Source organism: Pongo pygmaeus, chromosome 14 (assembly GCF_028885625.2).
Source record: "Pongo pygmaeus isolate AG05252 chromosome 14, NHGRI_mPonPyg2-v2.0_pri, whole genome shotgun sequence".
Lineage (NCBI taxonomy): Eukaryota > Metazoa > Chordata > Mammalia > Primates > Hominidae > Pongo > Pongo pygmaeus.
The window spans coordinates 42,089,222-42,114,047 of record NC_072387.2 but is presented as its reverse complement, the minus strand read 5'-3'; the positions used below and the strand labels follow the sequence as shown (position 1 = coordinate 42,114,047).

The 24,826-nt window shown below is 36.7% G+C and overlaps 1 long non-coding RNA gene across 1 annotated transcript in view; it reads right to left on the bottom strand.

The window, feature by feature from the left end:
* The window catches only part of LOC129011238 (uncharacterized), a 64,639-nt gene that overhangs the window by 19,629 nt on the left and 20,184 nt on the right, over nucleotides 1–24,826 (bottom strand). Inside the window, exons 3-4 of the long non-coding RNA XR_008493288.2 lie at nucleotides 19,487–19,572; nucleotides 16,924–17,102 (exon numbers count right to left, since the gene is read on the bottom strand). This is a non-coding gene — a long non-coding RNA (uncharacterized LOC129011238). The remainder of the gene's footprint in view (nucleotides 1–16,923; nucleotides 17,103–19,486; nucleotides 19,573–24,826) is intronic.

The window sequence follows — 24,826 nt, the reverse complement described above, 5'->3', positions numbered from 1 at the left end:
TTGCTTCTCAATTTATTATCTGGATTCAGATGCATTGGCTGGAAAAATGTTAGAAATGCAGAATCTTATGCTCCATCTCAGACCGAATGAATCAAAATCTGCATATTATCAAGATATTCAGGTGATTCCCATGCACATTAAAGCTTGAGAAGCACTGGTCTGGACAAGGAAAAGGTGTGAATGACCATCTGGAGTTAGGAATGCTGAAGGAATGATTACGGGCCAGCCATGATTAGAATGTGTGAGAGGCTAGAACTTAAGGGTATATTGATTGTTTATAAGGAATTTGATGAAACTTATTAAATCTGAGACTCTGTTTCTCAATCTTCAAAATGAGACTAAGCTTGCAGAACTGATCTTAGGAGTAGAGATAGAGTGAAGAAAGCTCCTTAATGTCTGGCTCCTAGATGTGGGGCTTTACATAATTCCGCTACTGATGGGCCATAGTCAGATGAAGACTCCAATGTTGCCAGATTTTAGCTACAAGGAAAATGCCTGAAACTAAGAGAATTTTTTTTTTTTTTTTTTTTTTTTTTTTTTTTTTTTTTTTTAGACAGCGTCTCGCTCTGTCGCCCTGGCTGGAGTGCAATGGCACAATCTTGGCTCACTGCAACCTCTGCCTCCCGGGTTCAAGTGATTCTCCTGCCTCAGCCTCCTGAGTAGCTGGGATTACAGGCGCCTGCCACCACACCCAGCTAGTTTTTGTATTTTTAGTGGTAAGACGGGGTTTCACCATGTTGGTCAGGCTGATCCTGAACTCCTGACCTCAGGTGATCCACCTGCCTAGGGCTCCCAAAGTGCTGGGATTACAGGCATGAGCCACTGTGCTCGGCCAACTAGGAGAAAATTGAACAGGGGTACTCGCGAGTATGACTGCTGTCACATATCACTATTTTCTATGATTGGCAGGAGTCTCCGATGAGAACCAATGTCAGAATAGGTTCACCCAAGTTAGGATGGGGCAGGGGAGTTTCACAGGGATTAATGCCAGTGCTAGGATTCACCTATCGGTCATAAGCTTGCTGTGATCACCCCTCATCACAGTGTGTTGCAAGACTTTGGTCATATGGTTTAAAAAGAAATTAACAAGACAGGAAAAGATCAGATCACTGGTCCTTGTGCTTATTTAACACCTGGCTCTTTCACTAAGTTGGCATGCTGGTTAAGGCACCTTACCAGATGTCAAACTATGCTAGCCTGTCTCAGAATATTATCCAGCCATAAGTAATGGTATTGAGAATTGGAAATCCACTAGTATTTTTGCTGGAAGATTAGTGATCCTCCCCTTCTTCTAGAAAGGGCCATGTATCAAGAATGTCAACCATCACCAAAAAGAGGCCGTAGTTATGTAGAGTCATGTCTGGGGACACAGCAGAGCTTTGTGAGAAGGCCACAAATCAAAGTGCCTAAGTGAAATAAGCAACTTAGCAGGAAAGGACGATAACCCTGGGATAATGGAAATATCCTGGTTTTGGAGTCTCAGGATAATGACGTTCTTGTTTTAGCTCTGCCATACTAACTAGATGTGTTTTCTTAACTCAGAAGTTTAATCTCTTGTGGCCTCAGCTTCTGCATACATAAAAATCAAGGAGCATTGATATGTGAATCTTTTTGGTCATTTCCAGTTGTATTTTTATTTGATTTTTAAATTTTTATTATATTCTTATTGCAGTAAAACATATATATCATAAAATTTACCTTTTTAATCATTCTTAAGTGGCATTAAATACATTCACAATGTTGTGCATCCATTACCATCACCGGTTTCCAGAATTTCATCTGCCCATACTAAAACTTCATCCCCATCAAACAGCAACTTTCCATTCCCTCTGCCCCCAGTTCCTGGAAACTGCCATGCTCCTCTCTCTGTATATAAAGTTGCCTACTCTAAGTACTTCATATGAGCGAAATCATATAATATTTTCCTTTTATATCTGGCTATGTAACTTAGCATAATATCTTCAAAGTTCATCCATGATGTAGGATGTGTCAGAATTTGAATTTCTCTCCTTTTTAAGGCTAAATAATATTCCATTGTATGTATATATGTATACTACCTTATTTTTGTTTTTGAGACAGAATCTGGCTTTGTCACCCAGGCCAGAGCACAGTGGTGCAATCTCAACACACAGTAACCTCCACCTCCTTGGCTCAAATGATCCTCCCACCTCAATGTGCCTAGTAGCTGGGACTACAGGCATGTACCACCACACCTGGCAAATTTTTGTATTTTTTGTAGAGTCTGGGCTTCACCGTGTTGCCCAGGCTAGTCTTGAACTCCTGAGCTCAAGCAATCCACCTGTCTCGGCCTCCTAAAGGGCTGAAATTACAGACCTGAGCCACAATGCCTGGCCTATAATACTTTTTTTTCATTCGTCAATAGGCATTTATTTCCATCTTTCAGTTATTATGAATAATGATGTTATGAGCATAGATGTACAGATACCTGTTTGTGTCCCTGCCTTCAATTTTTTAGGGCATATGCCCAGAATTGGAATTGCTAGATCAAATCATAATTCTATCTGTAATTTTTTGAGGAACTGCCATACTATTTTACATAGTGATTGTACCATTTTACACTCCCACAAGCAGTGCGCAAGGGTTCAATTTCTCCATATCTTTGCCAACACTTGTTATTTTGTCTTCTTTTCCTTTTTGATAGTAGCCCTCTGTATTAGTTCATTCTCACATTGCTATAAATACCTGAGATTGGATAATTTATAAATTATGAAGAAAAGAGGTTTAATTGGCTCATGGTTCTGCAGGCTGTACAGGAAGCCTGATGCTGGCATCTACTTGGCTTCTGGGGAGGCCTCAGGAAACTTACAATCATGGTGGAAGGCAAAGGAGGTGCCATGGCCAGAGCAGAAGCAAGAAAGAGAGAGGGTACCACACACTTTTAAACAGCTGAATCTCATGATAATTCACTCCCTATCATGAGGACAGCACCAAGGGGATGGTGCTAAACCATTCATGAGAAATCCACTCCCATGATCCAATCACAAATGTTGATGCCAAGGGATATGAGGAATAGGGACAGTCTTAAGGTACATGTGAACGGTGCCAATTTTGCTAATTTGATACAATTCCTATTGCTCAAATTCAGCATTTAAAATCAAATAAAGAAAAACATGCTCAACATTTATAACCAACAGGGAAATGCAAATCAAAACCACAATGAGATACCACTTTACCCCCAAATCTCATGTGGAAATGAAATCCTCAGTGTTGGAGATGGGGCCTGATGGGAGGTGATTGGATCAGGGGAGTGGATTTCTCATGAATGGTTTAGCACCATTCCCTTGGTGCTGTCCTCACAACAGGGAGTGAATTATCATGAGATTCAGCTGTTTAAAAGTGTGTGATGCCCTCTCTCTTTCTTGCTTCTGCTCTGGCCATGGCACCTCCTTTGCCTTCCACCATGATTGTAACTTTCCTGAGGCCTCCCCAGAAGCCAAGTAGATGCCAGCATCAGGCTTCCTGTACAGCCTGCAGAACCATGAGCCAATTAAACCTCTTTTCTTCATAATTTATAAATTATCCAATCTCAGGTATTTCTTTATAGCAATGTGAGAATGAACTAATACAGAGGGCTACTATCAAAAAGGAAAAGAAGACAAAATAAAATAACAAGTGTTGGCAAAGATATGGAGAAATTGAACCCTTGCGCACTGCTTTGTGGGAGTGTAAAATGGTAGGTACAATCACTATGTAAAATAGTATGGCAGTTCCTCAAAAAATTACAGATAGAATTATGATTTGATCTAGCAATTCCACTTCTGGGCATATGCCCTAAAAAATTGAAGGCAGGGACACAAACAGGTATCTGTACATCTATGCTCATAACATCATTATTCATAATAACTGAAAGATGGAAATAAATGCCTATTGACAAATGAATGAAAAAAAAAGTATTATAGGCCAGGCATGGTGCTGAGCAAGACTCCATCTCAAAAAAAAATTGTTATGATGATTAGTATTGGTCATGGACTGTGGATAGATTCTTTCTGTTTGGGTACAGTGGCATGTGGTTTGGAGATATGAGTTGCTACAGTTCACTGCAATGGTTCCTGAACAGGAGAATTCATGCATCGGCTGATGTTTTGTGGCTTCTGGGACTAACTGTGCCTTACCCTAAATATCAAGAATGGAAACAAGGAAGTGGACCAAGGTAATAACTTAAGACTGCCAGCAGCTGACTGAGGCCAGACTAGGACAGAAAAAACCCTGTTAGTCAAAATGCAGGGAAAGTGTAGACTAAAATATTGGAGCCACTAAAAAAAAGGTCTAAGATGGAATTCTGCAAAGACTGGGAAGATGCTGAAGTCCCCAGGGGCTGAAGAAGCGGGAAATGATAGGCATATTTTGGTCCTAAATGAGTATATCAGTCAGACTTACTTCGGTAGGATAATCATCCTTGCTTGGCATAAAATTTCAAGTCTTAGGCAGATGAGTTAATCAGGGTTGAAAGGTTCACACCACTAATAGGGTTTGTTTCTATGTTCCCTGTTTGGATTATGATAAATCTGTGACTATCACTGAGTTTATGAATTAGTAAAGGTGACTAACATTGACAGTGTCTGTAAAGTAAGTCTACTGACTTCTACAGCTCATGTCAGTTCTAAGTAGCAAAAGAAAACTCACAGCAACTGCAGCCATTTTCCTAGTGTCATTAGGTCAGTAAAATTAGTTTTGAACAGCCTTCCAAATATGCAGTTCACAGAGAACCTTTGGGATTGGGACAGTGGATTGGAGGAGATGAGGTGGAGAAAAGTGCCTATGCTCATCCCTGCTGTCTTGACTTTCAGGAGAAATTTGATGAATTGGTGGAAGCTGAAATTGGGCAAGCGATATGAGAAATGTGATTCCAGTTTTTGTCAAAATCTCACCTCTGTTTTATGTCAATGAGAAACAGATGCATGTTAACAAAGCTCTCTTTGAAAATAAAAATATTTCCCATAGCTTAGTTGAAAATTTTGTGAAAAAGTGGTTAGGCTGATGACCCATCTTGGGGTCCTCTGGACATTATACCTTATCTGCTGCGTTGTACCGAAGAAAAGTCCAAATATGATTTATGTTCCAGAACAACTCAGGAGGAATTATTATTTTTTTGCGTCAAAGTACTCCAAGGCAAAGGTGATAATAAATATCAAAAATAAATGATTTCATGAAGAGCTATGTTTGATTACAGCTGTGCTTGGCATGTACATATTAACAGGTATTTGTAGATATACTCACTGCAGTATTTTAAGGACTGTTAGCATGCTCTTAATTGTACCTTCTTCTGTTGGGCACAGAGAACATCCCAAAACTTGGAGAAGAGAGGGTTTTTTACCCAAGTTTGAGGATGTTATGATTTCAAATTTTCAGATCTACATACCATATGATTCCAACTACTCATCTCTATTAGGCAACATAGAATGAATAAAAATAAGAACGGGTCAGAAACATTCCCAGTTTGCATTCTAACTCTGCCAATTAACAGCTGTGTAAACTTGGGCAAGTTACTTAGCCTTTTTCATCTTTTTTTTTTTTTTTTTTTTGAGATGGAGTCTCACTCTGTTGCCCAGGCTGGAGTGCAGTGATGTGATCTCGGCTCACTGCAAGCTCGGCCTGCTGGGTTCACGCCATTCTCCTGCCTCAGCCTCCTGAGTAGCTGGGAGTACAGGCGCCCACCACAACGCCCAGCTAACTTTTTTGTATTTTTAATAGAGACGCGGTTTCACTATGTTCGCCAGGATGGTCTCGATCTCCTGATCTTGTGATCTGCCTGCCTCGGCCTCCCAAAGTACTGGGATTACAGGCGTGAGCCACCATTTTCATCTTTAATTGTTTATATAATGGTAGTTTGCTGTGCTGTTTCATGATAATGCGCAGAGTGCCTAGTACATAGTAGATGTTCAATAAATGTAGTAACCTTCCTTTATTGTTTTGTTAAGTTTAGGAGTATATATTCACCCAGTCTTTCATTCTGCAAATACCTGTTAATATATACATGTCAAGCACTGTTGTAATGAAACATAGCTCTTCATCAAATCATTTATTTTTGATATTTGTTATCACATTTGCCTTGAAGTACTTTGACACAAAAAATAATAATTCCTCCCGAGTTGTTCTGGAACATAAATAAGTTACCTGGTATTTATAATATTTACAATATTCATAGCTTAACATTAAGTATGTGCAGTCTATGTAAATAGGATGAAGAGTACATAAATTGAAACACCAGTTTTACAATGCAACAGAAATAAAATCCCACTGAGGACTAACAAATTCAAATGAATGTTGCTGGACAAGTCTTATTTTTATATAGAATGTAATACAGTTAGTCTATTATAATAATTAACTACCAAGACAAATTATAGAGTTGATCTTGGGCCCACTGGGAACTCATTCCACCCTAAAAAAATATTGATTTGAAATTCTTTAAACATTTTTATTTAGAATTTTATGGATCTACTATATTTAGATCTGGGAATGTATGTATGGTGGGAAATGTCTTGGGTGATTGTCTACACAGATTTTTTTCTATAACTGTTATATTTTAGGACCAGAGTTCTAATAAAGGATTGATAAATACTGATTACTGAAATGTTCTGACACTCATCCTCTGTTCTCAAAAGCTAAATTACGGATAAAATAAGCATGAGAAAAAGGCTAATTTTAAAATTAATTGTCCAGAAAATTTTCTCATTGTGGTTAGGACATATTTAATAAATCAAATTCTCCTTATTTAAACTGGATTAGCAAGTACTGAGTTAAACAGAAGAACATAAATATAATGTCGTCAAGACAACTGAAACAATACTTTTGTAAGAATATTCTAAATCTTTATGGGTTGGGTTTCTTAAGAAGTAGTCATTTAATTCTTACAGTTCTGATACTTTTTTGTATTTTCCTGGGAGAGATAAACAAGTATACATGTATGTATGTTTTCTAATTCTGAATAATCACACTATACTAAGTCTATCTTGCTTATAAATAGAGATAAAATGTTTGCCAACCTGGCCTTTAATCATGTAGATTTTTGAATAGACTTTATTTTTTACAACAGTTTCAAGTTTACAGAAAAATTAAGTGGAAAATACAGAGTTCCTATATACCCTTCTCTTTCTGCTGCCCTCCACAATACTGCTCATTTCCTCTATTATTAACATCTTTTATTTGTGTGGTACATTTATTAAAATTGATGAGCCAATATTGATACATAATTAACTAAAAGTCCATAGTTCATATTAAGGTTCATGCTGTGTTGTGTGTTCTGTGGGTTTCGACAAATATATTATGTACCCACCATTATGGTACTGTACAGAATAGTTTCACCTTCCTAAAAATGCCCTCTCCATTCACTTATTCATCCCTCCTCCCCTCCCCACTAAGCCCATGGCAACTACTAATCTTTTTATCATCTCCATAATTTTGCCTTTTTCAGAATGTTATATAGTTGGAATCATATGGCATGTAGCCTTTCCAGATCCCCTTTTTTTCACTCGGCAGTATGTATTTAAGGTTTCTCCATGATTTTTTGTGGATTGATAATCATTGAATAATATTCCATTGTGTGAATTTACCATAGTTTATTAATTCACCTACTGAAGGACATCTTAGTTGCTTCCAAGTTTTGGTAATTCTGAATAAATCTGCTATAAATACTCACATGCAGTTTTTTGTGTAAATATAAGTTTTCAATTCATTTGGGTTAATGCCAAGGAGCGCAACTGCAGGATCTTATATTAAGAGTATGTTTAGTTATGTGAGAAATTGTCAAACTGTATTCCCAAGCAACTATACCATTTTGCATTTCCATCAGCAATGAATGAGACCACTTGTTACTCTACATCATTGTCACATTCAGTGTTGTGTTTGTGATTTTAGTCATTCTAATAGATGTGTAGTGGTATTTCATTATGGTTTTAACTTGCAGTTTTCTAAAGATACATGATGTTGGCAATTTCTCATGTATTTATTGGCCATCTGCATGTCTTCTTTAATGAGGTGTCTGTTCAGATTTTTCCCCATTTTAAATTGAGTTGTTTTCTTATTGTTCAGCTTTAAGAGGTTTTTTTGTATATTTTGTATACCAGCCCTTTATCAGATATGTTTATATATAATATATAAATTATATATATGAGATATTTCAATAGCTTTTTGAGTACAAGTGGTTTTTGGTTACATAGGCAAATTATACACTGGTGAAATCTGAGATTTTAGTGCACCTGTCACCCTAGCTGTGTACCTTGTACTCGATATATAGTTTTTTATCCATCACCCTCCTTCTGAGTCTCCAATGTCCATTATAGCACCCTGCATGGTTTTGTGTACCTATAGCTTAGCTCCCACCTATATGTGAGAACATACAGTATTTACTTTTGCATTCCTGAGTCACTTCACTTAGAATAATGGCCTCCAGCTTCATCCAAGTTGCTACAAGACATTTTGTTCTTTTGTGGCTGAGTAGTATTCCATGTGTATATATACCACATTTTCTTTATCCACTGATTGATGGGCACTTAGGTTGGTTTCACATCTTTGCAATTGTGAACTATACTGTGATAAACATACGCATGCAGGTGTCTTTTTGACATAATTATTTATTTTCCTTTGAGTAGATACTCAGTAGTGGGATTGCTGGGTCAAATGGTAGAATTACTTTCAGTTCTTTGAGAAATCTCCATACTATTTTCCTGAGAGGTTGTACTCGTTTACATTCCCCTCAGCAGTTTATAAGCATTCCCTCTTCACCACGCCCACACCAACATCTATTGTTTTTTTGACTTGTTAATAATGACCATTCTGGCTGGAGTAAGGTGGTATCTCATTGTGGTTTTAGTTTGCATTTCCCTGATGATTAGTCATGCTGAGCATTTTTTCATATTTTTGTTGGCTATTTATATATCTTCCTTTGAGAATTGTCTATTCATGTCATTTACCCACTTTTTGATGAGACTATTTGTTTTTTCTTGCTGATTTGTTTGAGTTCCTTGTAGATTCTGGATATTAGTCCTTTGTCAGGTGCATAGTTTGCAAATATTTTCTCTCATTGTGGGTTGTCTGTTTACTCTGATGATTATTTCTTTTGCTGTGCAGAAGCTTTTTAGTTTAATTAGGTCCTATGACTTGCTTTCATTGAATTTGATTTTGGGGTCTTAATCATAAATTCTTTGCCTAGGCCAGTGTCCAAAGGAGTTTTTTCTAGGTTTTCTTACAGAATTTTTATGGTTTCATGTCTTAGATTTAAGTCTTTAATCCACCTTGAGTTGATTTTTGTAATATGGTGAGAGAGAGAGGGATCCAGTTTCATTCTTCTACATGTGGCTATCCAGTTTTCTCAGCACCGTTTATTGAATAGGGTGTCCTTTCCCTAATTTATGTGCTCATATGCTTTGTCAAAGATCAGTTGGGTATATCTGACTTTATTTCTAGATTCTATATTCTATTCCATTCATCTATGTATCACTTTTATACCAATACCATGCCGTTTTGGTTACTGTAGCCTTGTAGTATAATTTGAAGTCTGGTAATGTGATGCCTCCAGATTTGTTCTTTTGCTTAGGATTGCTCTGGCTATTGAAGCTCTTTTTCTATTCCATATGAATTTTAGGATTATTTTCTTCTAATTCTGTGAAAAATGATGTTGGTATTTTAATAGTAATAGTACTGAATCTGTAGATTGCTTTGGGAAGTATGGTCGTTTTTTATGATATTGATTCTTCCAATCCATGAGCAAGGGATGTATTTCCATTTGTTTGTGTCATCTGTGATTTATTTCAGCAGTGCTTTGTAGTTCTCCTTGTAGAGACCTTTATATGCTTTTCAAAGGTTTTTTTGTCTTGTCTTTTCATTATCTTAACACCATCTTTTACAAAATGGAAGTTTTGAATTTTTAATGAAGTTCAACTACCAATTTTTCTTTCATGGATTTTGCTTTGGCTTTGTATCTAAAAAGTCATCATCAAACCCAAGGTTACCTGGGTTTCATCCTATGTTATTTTCTAGGAGTTTTGTGGTTTTGCATTTTCCATTGAGGGCTATAAGCCTTTTTAGATTAATTTTTGTGAAAGATGCAAGGTCCGTGTCTAGATTCATTATTTTGCATGCAGATGTCCAGCATCATTTGTTGAAAAGACTGTCCTTCATCCATTGAATTGTCTTCACTCTTGTCAAAGATCAGTTGACTATATATGTGTGGGTCTATTTCTGGACTCTCTATTCCAGAGTTCATTGTGTTAGCAATAACTCCTATTATTTACTAGCTTTTACTTCATAGCACTATTGGTTATTAGTAATTCTGTTAATCTTTTCATTCAGATAAAATTTACATACAGGACAAGGCAGATCCCTTCCCTTTTTAATACCAGATAAGACTTGATTTTTTAAGTGCAACAATGTGAAAGAATGGAATTTTATACTATGCTATTTACAGCTGAGGGAAAACCTTTTAAACAGTGAAAGCTTGTCTTAAAGTGAACTTATTTCTCTGTAGAGTAGAGGGGGTTGCCATCATGATTATCAGCAACACGATAAAACATGATGTAGTTGGATTTGACTAAATTTAGTTTGAATCCAAGGTCTGTGCTGCACAAATCTGTAGTACATTATGAAAATCACTGAATCAAGAATAAGTTTCTGCAGTAAAGACATGGACATAATTAGGTATACTAATTAGGACTGTGGTAATGATTAAATGATAAAAATGTTTTTAAAAGTGCTTTTGTGAAATGTGAAATCCTAAATAAATGTTAGGTCTTGTCTTTATTGAATCATAAAACTTGAAGGGAGTTTTTTAAAGATCAGTGCATTCGGCTGTCATCAGACAGCTGGTGACTTTAAACCGGAAACTAAAGCATTAAGTTATTAAAATCACTAAGAATGCCTTTATAATGCCTTCCAGGGAAGAGGATTTTACAAAATTTTATCAAACTGTATTAAGGTTTGTTACTATGAACATACCTTAGTATATGGTTTTAAAATGTCTAATTAAATATTGTAATATGTCTAATTGAAATCCCTCACACTATATTATTTTTATCCTATCTTTGGTGAAAAAACTAAGTTTCCTCTCAAATTTTGTAACTGAGAAGAATAATATTTGGGGAATAAATTACTGAGATGGGCATGTGGATGACTGATATATGGTTTTTGTTTTTCTTATTGAGAAAATTAGCCAATCAAAGGCAGATTAATTTATTAGTTATCAGCCTTCAAGAGAGAAGCATTAAGCTGGGCATGGTGGCTCATGCCTGTAATCCCAACACTTTGGGAGGCTGAGACAGGAAGATTGCTTGAGCTCAGAAGTTTGAGACCAGCCTGGGCAATGTAGCAAGACCTTGTCTCTATTAAAAAAAAGAAAAATTACAACTAGCTGGGCATGGTGGCACACTCCTATAGTCCTAGCCACTTAGGAGGCTGAAGCAGAAGAACTGCTTGAGCCCAGGAGTTCAAGGCTGCAGTGAGTTACGATGGAGCGACTGCACTGCAGCCTGGGTGACAGAGCAAGACCTTGTTTCAAAAAAAAAAAAAAAAAAAAAAAAAGAGCAGAACCAACAGTAATTTTAAAAATATTTAAACTCAAAATAGCCAATTGGTATAGAAACAGTGTGTTTCCTTAACTGGCCTAATTTTATTAATCCACTCACTAGTTCATTAATTCATTCAACAAAGAGTTAAAGAGTAATATTGTTCCCTATAAAGCTCCCTCTGGGCTAGTTGTTGTGGTAAAATCAAAATACATTGAAAAAGATGTGTCATCTCAAGGTCTTTGCAGTTAGAGTCCCATATAGATTTTTTTTGTTTGTACTACAGCTTGTATACATTACATATAATTCCTGAACATTAGGCAAGTGTCTGGTATAGAGGGAGAGGGGCATTGCAAATTTCTTTACATTAGTCTGTTTTGGGTTGCTATAACAAAAATACCTCAGACTGGGTAATTTATAAAGAAAAAGAGGCTTATTTAGCTCACAGTTCTGCAGGCTGAGTTCAATGGCATAGCCCTGGTTTATCTTGAGGGCTTTTGTGTGGTGCCACAGAGACCAAAGGGGAAGCACACAGGAGCAAAGAAGAGGAAACCTGAGTGGTGTCCTGGCTTTACAGCAACTCACTCTCAAGGAAACTCATCTATTCCCCTAAGAACTAATCCAGTCTCATAAGAGTGAGAACTCATTCACTACTGCAAGAACAGCAGCAAGCCATTCATGGGGGATCTGACCATACAACCTAAACACCTCCCATAAGCCCCACCTCCCAACAACATCACCACAGCAGAAATCAAGTTTCAACATGAGTTTTGGTGAAAACAACCATATCCAAACCATAGCACTTGGCCATCTCTATGTCTATTTCTTCTTTTTCCTTTCCCCACAAAATGTAGAATTTGGCCAATGTGGGCAGGATATCTGAAAATTGATGAAGTCATTTACATGGTAAAATAATTTGTCCAAATTATATTTTAGACAATTATATTTTAGATAAATTATATCAGGATCTTTGGGGTTCATTTTTACATATTATAGGCATATATGAATATACTTAAAATACGTAGGTATGGCCGGGCGCAGTGGATCAAGCCTGTAATCCCAGCACTTTGGGAGGCTGAGGCAGGCAGGTTACGAGGTCAGGAGTTGGAGACCAGTCTGACCAACATGGTGAAACCCCCGTCTCTACTAAAAATACAAAAATTAGCCAGGTATGGTGGAGTGTGCCTGTAATCCCAGCTCCTCAGGAGGCTGGGGCAGGAGAATCACTTGAACCTGAGAGGCAGAGGTCGCAGCGAGCTGAGATTGCACCTCTGCACTCCAGCTGGGCAAAAGAGTGAGACTCTGTCTCAAAAAAACAAACAAAAAAAAAAGTAAGTGTATATAACATCACTGTGAAACTGATTTTAGGTTGAGAGTATAACAACAAATTATGCTATTTAAGTCTGCATCCCTAGTAAGTAAACAATTCAAGCAAGTTGGGGAACACATTTCAACTATATTTTGTCTCTTTTTCATTTATTTTCCCATATTTCTTTTTTTTCCAAGATAGGATCTTGTTCTGTCACCCAGACTAGAGTGTAGTGGCATGATCATGGCTCACTGTAGCCTCGACATCCCAGACTGTAGTGATTCTCCCTCCTCAGCCTCCCAAGTAGCTGGGGCTACAGGAGCCTGTCACCACACCCGGCTAATTTTATTTATTTATTTTTTTGTAAAGACAGGGTCCCAGTATGTACCCCAGGCTGGTCTCGAACTCCTGGGCTCAAGTAATCCTCCCACCTGGGCCTCCCAAAGTGTTAGGATTACAGACATGAGCCTGACCTATTTTCTCATATCTCTAAATACAGTGGGGAAAACTTTTTTTAGTCAATCTAATTTGAAAGTACCTATAATCTGATAAATACTAGAAATGGTCTAATTGATGTCTAAATCTCCAAAATCCTCCCCGTAAGATGATCCATACTTTCACTTACTGTGTTCTCTCATGTGTTAAAAAGTTTGTCAATTTTTATATTCCACATCAATATAACAAACTTGATGGCAGTTTAGGAAGAATAACATTTACTACTGAAGATGTACTCTTACAGTGCTTCACACTAATTATAGATTTCTGCAGCATACAATGAAGCAAGACACATCCGCATCTCCTCACACTCAGCGCCCCTGTACACCTCTCTTCCATTGCTTTCCAAACTTCTGTCATTTTTTTAGGCAATGTTCATGATTTTTGTCACACTCCTATATCATCTATACTATTGTTCATTTTTTTAAGGACAAGCTTCAAGCTTTCTTTTTAACTTTATCTTCAGCTAGTAACTCTGAAATCACAGTTTTATGTGCTATTTTGGAATATATTATAAAAATACCTGTAAAATTTTTGTTCATGTTCACCAGTGTACACAATATGTTCTGGGAATTAAATGCCTGAAGACAGGGTCACAGGATACTGGTGGTAAGATAAAGGTAACACCCAGCGAGAGGGTCCTGTGAATCTAGATACTTCTTGAATCCAGTTTCCCCAACTGAACAAAGGAATAAATAATCAATTTCTTTATAAAATTTAACATTATTATGAGATGATTTATAGACTTTCTGCTTATACTCCCTGGAACATCCTCTGCCTGAATACCTATTTACTTTAAAACATGTACCAACAAAACCTTAGTATCTGTCACCATAATATAGTCTGACTGTTATCAGAAATGTGCAATGGATTTTCAGGAAAACTAGGTGTTTTTGTACACCCAAGTGTAAGCTTTTGAGCCATGTAATTTGTGTTATCTGTCTAGTCCACCAGGATCCCTAGCCTTATGGAGACTTTAATAATATTGTTACATATTTTATAATGGAATAAATACTTTCATATTTTGCATATATACAGCATCAATACAATGGTGCATGGGCCTCATACTTTTAAGATCTTTAAATAGATAGGTTGGCATGTATGATATCAGATACTTAACTAGAGCACATGTTTTCCATGGACTTCTAATTTTTATGTGAATCCAAATAGTAACACTTTTTTCTATATAGATATCAATTATAATTTATATTTTTAATGTTTATAGTGTATGAGCTGAGATGTTTTCTTAGGTAAATGCATTATCTAGACAACTCAGTAGTTGTCTGGGGCTACAGTAGTCTAGACTGTTCCTGTAATTAGGGAAGGAACCCACAACACCATCACCTTTCATGTAGGGCCCTAAAGGATCACATTTTAACTTGTGAAAGAGATCAGAGGCCACCAAGCCATGATTTCTTAATTGTTATAATAAAGTAGAAATAAGACATATATCCTGGGTCATCTTGTGCATTAAAGTTGTCCCTTGATGTCCGTGGGGAACTGGTTTCAGGATCCCCTACAGATACAAAATACTCAAGTCCCTTATATTAAATGGCCTAGTATTTTCATTCAACCTATGCACATCCTTCCATATACTTTAAAACATCTCCAGGTTATTTATGATACCTAATATAATGCCTATACATCACTTAATTCTTGTGGATTCAACATAATACTTGGTGTGTATCCAGTTCTGTTTTTGCTTTTTGTAACTTTGTGGAACTATTTTTCTGAACATTTTTAAGGTTGGTTGAATCCATGGAGGTGGAACCCCTTGGATACAGAGGGCTGGCTGCATTTAGAACATAGTATAAAAGATGTTTGAAAAAATAGTTTGTATTCCAATGCCATTTGAAAACGTAAGCTGCATTTGATAAAAGAAACACTTCAAACAAATTAAAAGAGTTTGAGTAATGAACAAGTCATGGATTGGGCAGCCTCCAAGCCAGAGTAGGCTCAGAGACTCCAGCACAGCCACGTGGTGGTAGAAGATTTATGGACAGAAAAAGGAAAGTGACATACGGAAAATGAAAGTGAGGTACAGAAACAGCTGGATTGGTTACATCTTGGTGTTTGCCCTATTTGAACATGGTTCGAACAGTTGGCTACATTTGATTGGCCAAAACTCAGTGATTGGCACAAGCGTAGGCTACAGTCTGTTTACACCTCCACTTGTTATAATTCACAATGTACAGAGAAAAGTTTAGGTTGAACTCAAAATATGTAAGGAGGCAACTTTAGGCTAAACTTGATTTAACGCATTATGAGTAAGAATTCTGGTACCTGGAAAGGGAGACTAGGGACAGTTGATGGTTGACGATTAGGATGCTACTATGCAGGCAGAAAACAAGAAATCTTGCAGGTGCTTGCTTATTGAAGCAAATATATAGTTCTTTATCTCTGTTTCTGGTGTTCAATTTAATTAATATTTACCAGGCTTTGTTGTTTCCCACACACTGCTAACTTAAGGTCCTCAGGACATTGGCCTAGCAAATTCCCTGGTTATTTTCTTTCACAGCTATCCTTGCAGTGGAGTTTTCTCGGTACCTCCTCTGCTCTCAGAAGCCCACACACTCTTAAGTCCCAGAAGAGACATGGTTTCAGGTCCTCTTAAATATTCTCCACTTCATAGCATACAGTTATACATATAGTCAAACAGCAAGCAGTTATTTCTGTGACTGGCAGGCATCTGGTACAAAGCAGGCTACATCTCATCCCTGGACCCTGCATAGCACACTCACCTCTTGGAAAGAGGGACAGGATGTTGAGCCTGCTCTTCTTCATTAGAAACTGTTCAAGTTTCTTTATCTGATGAACTTGAATATAGAATATAGAATAACTGCTGGCAAGGCAATGATGGGGAAAGAGTGTGGCCTTGCTGGCTCAGAAGACTCAGAAGTATGGACCAAGTCCCTTCCAACACTCTGACTCTTAGACTTGAGTATTTGAGTTATGTAACTAATATATAGCATAAGGTATGCAGAAAAATACAGGCATTATAAATAGCTACTGCATTTAATTTTTAACTATCTACACGCTAGATATTTTGTTCTCAAAAGCAAAATGAATAAACTCAAAATAAGTTGAATTGAGATACTAATTTTATGGATTGAAAGACCCTCGTTTACTTTGTGAGGAGTTCCTCACTTTGATAATTGTGACAGAGCACAGCATGAATTATAATTGCCAAGCCAACTTAAAATAAAGGTAATTCTACTTGTCATTCTCGAACAAATGAAATTCATTGTGATGGAATCTCAGTTCTTTGGAGAGCAGGAGATGTCTTCCCCTCAGGAGTCTGACACATGCCCAGTAAATTCAAAACGTGCACAGGGGGAGCTGTCAGACACCAGACTGGGAATTTCTGCCAATCCACAGGACTAGAGTCTTTACCAAAGGATTTCTCCTCGAGATTACCCAAGGTGCAGTGTGATGCCTCCAACTCTCAGGATACCTGATGGTATGAACATGGGAGTAGTTGAGGATAACAGTCATATTTCCTCCCTCAAGCCATATCCTTCTGTATATCTTTCAAATCAGAGCTTCAAAGAAGAATCCAAAACATATCATAAGCAAAAATCCAACACAATATTTTTTTCTAACCTTGACTAAATAGCCTTTGCTGTTGGTAGAGAACTCCATATGTGTGACATGACAGACGCTTCATATCAGTCTGGAAAAGAGTGAAACAGTGATGCTTTTGCACAGCTGCCCCTCCGTTAAACGCATCTAAAGAACCTCAGTCAGGAGCTTTCTTCCGAAATGAGCAAACTGTCTGTGGACTAACAAAGAAGAAAGATTTGCATTACCAAGACAGTTTCAGTAAACAGGTTGGAAGTAAACCAGAAAAGAACAAAACTGAACAAAAAGCAATCCACCTAGTAGTGAGTTGTTAGCGAATTACAGTAGGAATGATCCTTATAAATGTTCCAATGATGATTCCTATATGCATTTCCAGTTTAAATATAATGCTCTTGCCAAGAAAAGTTAAGAGTTAAAAGTTCATTAGTGAATCTTTGAATGGGGGTCAAATGGGTAACATAAATTATAACGTTTAAATCATCTATGAGTGTCCTGGTATGTCCAAAGTTTTGCTTATTAATATCTAAAGCATAAATGGTATGACTACACAATGGATAGAAAAATCAAATCCCCAAATAATCTAACTTGTACATGAGAATGAGTAGCTAGTTTTTAGAGATTCTGACTTCCTCCCCCATGCTCTTTCATAGATGCCTTTATTGATACACAGTGGCACATGGAAGCCCAGCTTTAAATGGGTCAGATGAGAAACAATATTCATTACTTTAAACTGGATGTACTTAGAATATAGCCACACACTGATATTTCCCTTTGGATCATAAATTTTTTTTGTATTTCATTAGTTTTTGTGGTACAGATGGTTTTTGGTTACGTGGATAATAAGTTCTTTAGTGGTGATTTCTGAGATTTTAGTGCACCTGTCACCCAAGCAGTGTACACTGTACCAAATATGTGGTCTTTAATCCCTCATCCCCCTCCCACCCTTCTCCCCAAGTCCCCAAAGTCCATTATATCATTCTCATGCCTTTGCTGGTTAGTAAATTTTTAACACGAACAAGCATAATTCTCCTTATTCATTTTATTTTATTTATATCTTTAGCTATTGATCTAAGGGAAAATTAATACTTCTGTCTGAAAGTTAATAATCTACTCTGTTGCCATTTCATCATAACAATAAGTCAAAAAAGTCAATCAATTACAATTTAAATTAATAATGAAATATTAGTGTAATTACCACTTCCTAACTGATGCAGGTCTTTTTTTAACCTTCTTTCTTCTGATTGAGATGTTACCTCTATATGCAGAAGATTTCTTTCTGCTCACTTTCACCTCATTTAACATCTTTTCCCTTCAACTTCAAGCCCTAATTATTATATAAGATTATTAAATCCTTAAAATTTCTTAAAGATTGATCTCACAATTGAACATAAAAACCCTCCTCTAATTATAAATAATGTATTTATTTATTTGGAATAGAGCATTTAGCCCAGGCAAGGGGTTAGATAAGGCTTACTGCAGATGAGTTTTTCTTGTGAATTTACATAAGGTCTTCATGTTACAATGGTTACATATTTTTACAGCTCATATTCAATATTGCCAAACTGCTCTTCGAAGTACTCAACCAATCTACATTTTTATCAACAAGGTATGAGTAGGAAGTAGCCCTGAAATTTACACTGTCCTTATTACTTTTTCACAAAGAATAACATATTATAATATCATATACAAGATTATTTGATATCTCTAAACTAGCCATTTAACAGACCATGCATATAAATTAATATCTTCCCACTTCAATACTTAAATTTTCTAGACATAAGCTTATGTAAACTCTGCCTTGGTGTTATTTGCACTCAGATCGGAATGGCCAGTCTACCCACTGAGAAGTTCTCCCACGAGTCTTCTCCTGTACTGTCGTATTTGTGAAGCCATTTTTTAAGAGGGTAATGCTTATTGGTAGTTTAAAAAAGTATAAGTTTTCTATAGGAAAACTCAATTGTCTAGCTTACTATGTCATTAGAATAATTCTGTCCAATATAAAGCTCAAATGTATAAGCCTACTTTGAATTTGATGTACACATATAGTTAGTAAATCTTTCTGAAATGTAGGTTAACAAATCTCTCTTGGATAAATACATAGCTAAATGTAAATTCCATAAATTATGTTGAGGCCTTATAAATACACTGAATAAATAACTTTATACCTTTAGTGTGTTCACTGTTTAATCCCCTGTTTATAACCTGGGACTTTCTGATATAATCAACAACCCAAGAAACTAATTCTTAATTATTTAGTGTCCAATGGCAGGCAGAAGCCCTATGCAGTCAGGGAACATCATGGTAACAAAACTGGATTAGATGTCAAGTGAAATTAAATTGACAGCTTACCTCTGTTACTACACTATTTCTCCTAAATATTTGATATCCCTGGGACAGATATATTTAAGAAAATCTTTAGAGCTCTTCCTTCCAGCATTTTGTTAACAAATAATTGCCACAGGAGAATGCTAAGTATCTTATAGAATTTTGCAAAAGTCATTTGACCCAAGTAGGCTAGGTAGTACCACATTAGGGTACCCAAGCATCATGAGCATTTCTGAAGTTGATTCCAGGTCTTCCATACCTGTTTGCTACCTCTCCACGAGTCCAAGCAGACTGGTGTCTTTATCTTGATTTACTGTAACTACCAAAGCAAGATAGCAGTAGTTCCTGTAGAAATATACATAGTGATAAAAGGATTTATAGTGCAGAATAAGAAGGAACTACTTCTCAGGGATAATGCCTGTTTGGCAGAGTAAACTTAATTTTCCTGTTATTTTCTCCCCAACACCTAATCCTTTAAAATATTTTGACTATTAATTTAAACAATAGAAAAAAAAATCCCTAAATACCATTATCCATAAAAAAAATCTCTTCATTTTCTAAAGAAGAAAAGCAAACCCACAAACACTTTCTGTTATTAATGGTGACATATGGCCCAGTGAAGTCCCAAATCATTTACATACAAACTTCTAAGGGAAGCATCAGTGGCTATAATGGAGGAACTTCTGGCATGAAATGGGCAAACAGCATTTTGATCCAGCTATTTTGACATGGAGATGTTTTGACCCCATGCTTAAAATTACAAGTGTTTCAATAAGTATACTGACAGATGAATTTTTGCAGAAAAGGTATATTCCAGAGTGAATTTCATTAAATGAATTTAACTACTAGATGAATTGTCTATTCAATGCACTTGAACCATTTTCACTTTTTGTTCACCTTCATTTTTATCTTTCTAAAATGCTCCAATGCTATCATTTTTCTGTAAATTAAATAGGGGTTTGGTTCATGGAAAACTTTTTGCCCATATCAAGTTTTATCAATTATAGACATGAATTATCAACTACAATTCTACCATTATAAACGTGTACGTTTGGCCATTAATTATATGAAATTTCATTGTATATGATCTAAATAGTACCAAGCTTTGATTCTTCTGTCAATTTGTGCTCCGCAACAAATGACAACTTGTTACTGTTTTAGTTGGTGTAAGTTCTATTTTGTTTATTACTTTTACTAAGATCTGATTTTCCCTGAGTCACCGTTGTTTTCACAAAGACGTCATGATTCTTTACTGTGCTCTCCAGGTAAAATTCAGCCATTGTAAGTTTTATTTTGTTGTTTCTTATTTCTATCAGAATATTTGTTATGAATTTTAGACAAAAAGGTTGGGCCTTTCTATTTATTTATTGGAGCAAAGGGTATTTGAGGTGAGTGTGAGTACCTAGTAGGGTCAAAGCATTCTGCTTCAGCAATACGTATTTAAATCAGGACCAAGTGAAGCTTCAACAAAGCTTTGGAGAAAGGCTGATGAGTTGGGTAAAACATAAGAATTGCACTATGTGAATATTAGAAGGGCATGCTGTGACTTGTATAAGGTGTAGGGGAGTAAGAAATTACTGAACCATCCAATTAGACAACTGGAAAGAAGTGAAAACTAAAGCCAAAATACAATTATTTAGTATGCATACTAGAACCTATGTAATATAGTAAGTGATGGCAGGCCTGCTGTAAGCTAGATGAAACAGGAAACTGACTATGGAAGGATGGAATTTAGACACAGCAAGGATCACATAGTAATAGCCTGCACCTGAGAGGAGTGATCCCCTTACTGCCTAATTCTATAAAAGACTTGCGACTGGGAATCTAGGTTTCTCTGACTTACCAAATTTCTCACTTCTCTCTAACAGATTTCAAGAGGCATGGGAAGCTGGCTGTCTATTCACTGTGTCCTTGATCATGTGATCTTTTACACTACTTCTTTGCAGGTTTCACAGAAATGAAAATTAGAAAAACTTTAAAAGATGAGAGAATATGTTTACCATAAGATGAAGTACTATGATTGTAATGAAAGGGAAAAGTCCTTGCTTATACAGGTTCTTCACAAGTGCCAGAAACTATGCTAGAAGGTAGACTTGTACAGAAAACTAGACTTTGTCTCTGAGTCTCAGGCAGTTAGAGATCATGCAGAGATATAAATAAAGCAGTTCCTTCTTATCAATGGGGCATACATTCCAAGACCCCCAGTGGATGCCTGCAACCGCAGATAGTACCAACCTCTAAATATACTATATTTTCTTCCTATATGTACATACCTATGATAAAGTTTAATTTACAAATTAGGCAGAGTAAGAGATAACCAACAGTAACTAATAATAAAACAGAATAATTATAACAATCCTGCATACTATGTGAATGTGGCCTCTCTCCAAATATTTTATTGTACTGTACTCACCCTTTTCCCTGTGATGATTTGAGAAGATAAAATGCTGATGTAATGAGATGAAGTGAGGTGAATGTCACAGGCATCATAAGATAGCATTTAACACATGAATTATTTCTGGAATTCCTCATTTAATATTTTGGAACAATGATTGACCACAGGTAACTGAAACTGTGGAAAGTGAAACTACAGATAAGGGGAAAGCTACTGGATTAAGTTATTTTACAGATATAAGTAGAAGTGCTTTAAAAACATAAAGGAGAAAGTAATTAATGAGGCTTGGGAAAGCTTTCCAAAGAAGGTGACATTGATTTCAACCTTGAAGGGTGAATAAGTAGGAAGGTGTTCATTAGAATAGGAAAAGAATAGCCAGGATATGTTGGATCAAGTTCCTGGCCATTGGCTGATGTTAATGCCAGTAATCATGCCGTTCTGTGATGTATGTTTCTTACCTGTTTGGAGGCAGAGTCCTGGGCAAGGTGAGTGATCTGTATGAGCCTACAGGTAATTGATGTTCTTCTCTCAACTTATGGATTAGAAGGCCCAAATTATCCATCAAAATGGTATGGAAAGGTCACAAAATCCATGGTAAATTTGCTTTCCTTCAGGTTTACCAGTGTAGCCCTCTATTTAAAGTTGCCAAATATATTACACATTTTATCAAAATACATATTTTTTCTTTTTAAATTGATTTATATTTTATTAACACATAGTTGTATATCTTTTTGCAGTGTATGTGATAATTTGATATATTCATATCATCAAATTTGGGTAATTGAGATATTTATCACCTTAAATATTTGTCTTTTCTTTAGAAACATTCAAATTGTTCTCTCCTAGCTCTTTAGAAATGTACAATTGATTATTAACTGTAGTCACTGTACTGATATTTGTGCTCATTAATCAATCAATCTTCATTTTTCCCCTTCCCTCTACACTTCCTGGCCTCTGGTAAGCTCCAATCACTCTCTATCTTCACGAAATCCACGTTTTTTTTAAACTCCCATAAATAAGTGAGAACCTGCAATAGTCATCTTTTTGTGCCTAGCTAATTTCACGAAACATAATGACTTCTGGTTCCAGCCATGGTGCTGAAAATGACAGGATTTCTTCTTTTTCTTTTTTTTTGAGACAGAGTCTCTGTTACCCAGACTGGACTGCAGTGGCGTGACCTCGGCTCACTGCAACCTCCGTGCCCCGGGTTCAAGTCATTCTCCTGCCTCAGCCTCCCGAGCAGCTGGGACTATAGGTGTCTGCCACCATGCCCGGCTAATTTTTTGTATTTTTAGTAGAGACAGGGTTTCACCGTGTTAGCCAGGATGGTCTCGATCTCCTGACCTCACGATCCACCCGCCTCAGCCTCCCAAAGTGCTGGGATTACAGGCGTGAGCCACCGCGCCCAGCTGGATTTCATTCTTTCTAGGGCTGAATAATGTTCCATTTGTAGGTATACATTTTCTTTATCCATTCATTCACTGATGGACACTTAGGTTGATTCCATATTTTGGCAGTTGTGACTAGTGCTGGAGTAAACATGGAGTGTAGATATCTCTTTAATAAGTTGATGTTTCTTTTGCATACACATTTAGTAGTGAAACTACATATGGCAGTTCTATTTTGAGCTTTTGGATAAACCTCCATAGTCCTTTCATAGTGGCTCTACTAATTTACATTCCCACCAACAGTACACATGGTTCCCCTTTCTCCATACCTCACCAGCATCCATTTTTCGCTTTTTGACAAAACCATCTAAACTGGGATAACATGATATCTCCTTGTTTTTGATTAGTATTTCTCTGATATTAGCGATGTTGAGCATTTTAAAATATACCTATTGGCCATTTGTATATCTTATTTTGATACATGTCTGTTCAGATCTTTTCCCTTTTTTTTTTTTTTTTTTGAGATGGAGTTGCACCCTGTTGCCAGGCTGGAGTGCAATGGCACAATCTCTGCTCACCGCAACCTCTGCCTCCCAGGTTCAAGCAATCCCCGGGTTCAAGTGATTCTTCCGCCTCAGCCTCCAGAGTAGCTGGGATTACAGGTGCACACCATCACACCCAGCTAATTTTTGTATTTTTGTAGAGACGGGGTTTCACCATGTTGGCCAGGCTGGTATTGAATTCCTGATCTCAGGTGATCTGCCTGCCTCGCCCTCCCAAAGTGCCAGGATTATAGCCATGAGCCACAGTGCCCAGCCGTGCCCTTTTTAAATCAGATTTTTCGTGTGTGTGCTACTAAGTTGTTTGAGCTCCTTATATATTCTGGTTACTTATCGCTTGTTGATGGATAGTTTGCAAATATTTTCTCTCATTCTGTAGGTTGTCTCTTCACTTTCTTTCCTTTGCCGTGCAAAAGCTTTCAGGCTGGATGTAATCCCATTTGCCTATTTTTGCTTTTGTTGCCTGTGCTTTTCATGTCTCATACAAAAATATTTTGCCCAGACCAATGTCCTGAAGCATTTCCCCCAAGTTTTCTTTCAGGAGTTTCATAGCATCAGGCTTATATTTGAGTCTTTTATACATTTTTATTTGATATTGGTATATGGTGAAAGATGGGGTCTAGTTTCATTATTTTGTATATGGTTATCCAGTTTTCCCAGCACAATTTACTGAAGAGACTGTCCTTTCCCCATTGTATGTTTTGGTGCTTTTGTTGAAAATGAGTTGGCTCTAAATGCGTGGATTTATATCTGGGTCCTCTATTCTGTTCCATTGGTCTATGTATCTGTTTTTATACCACTACCATGCTGATTTGGTTACTATAGCTTTATAGTCTATTTTGAAGTCAAGGTAGTGGGTTGCCTCCAGCATCGTTCTTTTTGCTCAGAATTGCTTTGGCTATATGGGGTCTTTGGTGGTTCCATATACATTGTGTGATTTTTTTTCTATTTCTGTGAAGAATATCATTGGTATTTTGATGGGGTTGAATTGGATCTGTGAGCTGCTAGTCATAACAATATTAATTCTTCAAATTCATAAGCATGGAATAACTTTTCATTTTTTTGTGCCCTCTTCAATTTCGTTCATCAGTGTTTTATAGTTTTCCCTGTAGAGATCTTTCATATCTTTGATTCAATTGATTCCTAGGTAACTTATATCATTGTGGCCAAAAGCAACAAATCTAATTTTTAAAAATCAAACCTTAATAAAAATTACCTTAGCAATATCTTACTACATTCATTCTTAGATCCTCCAA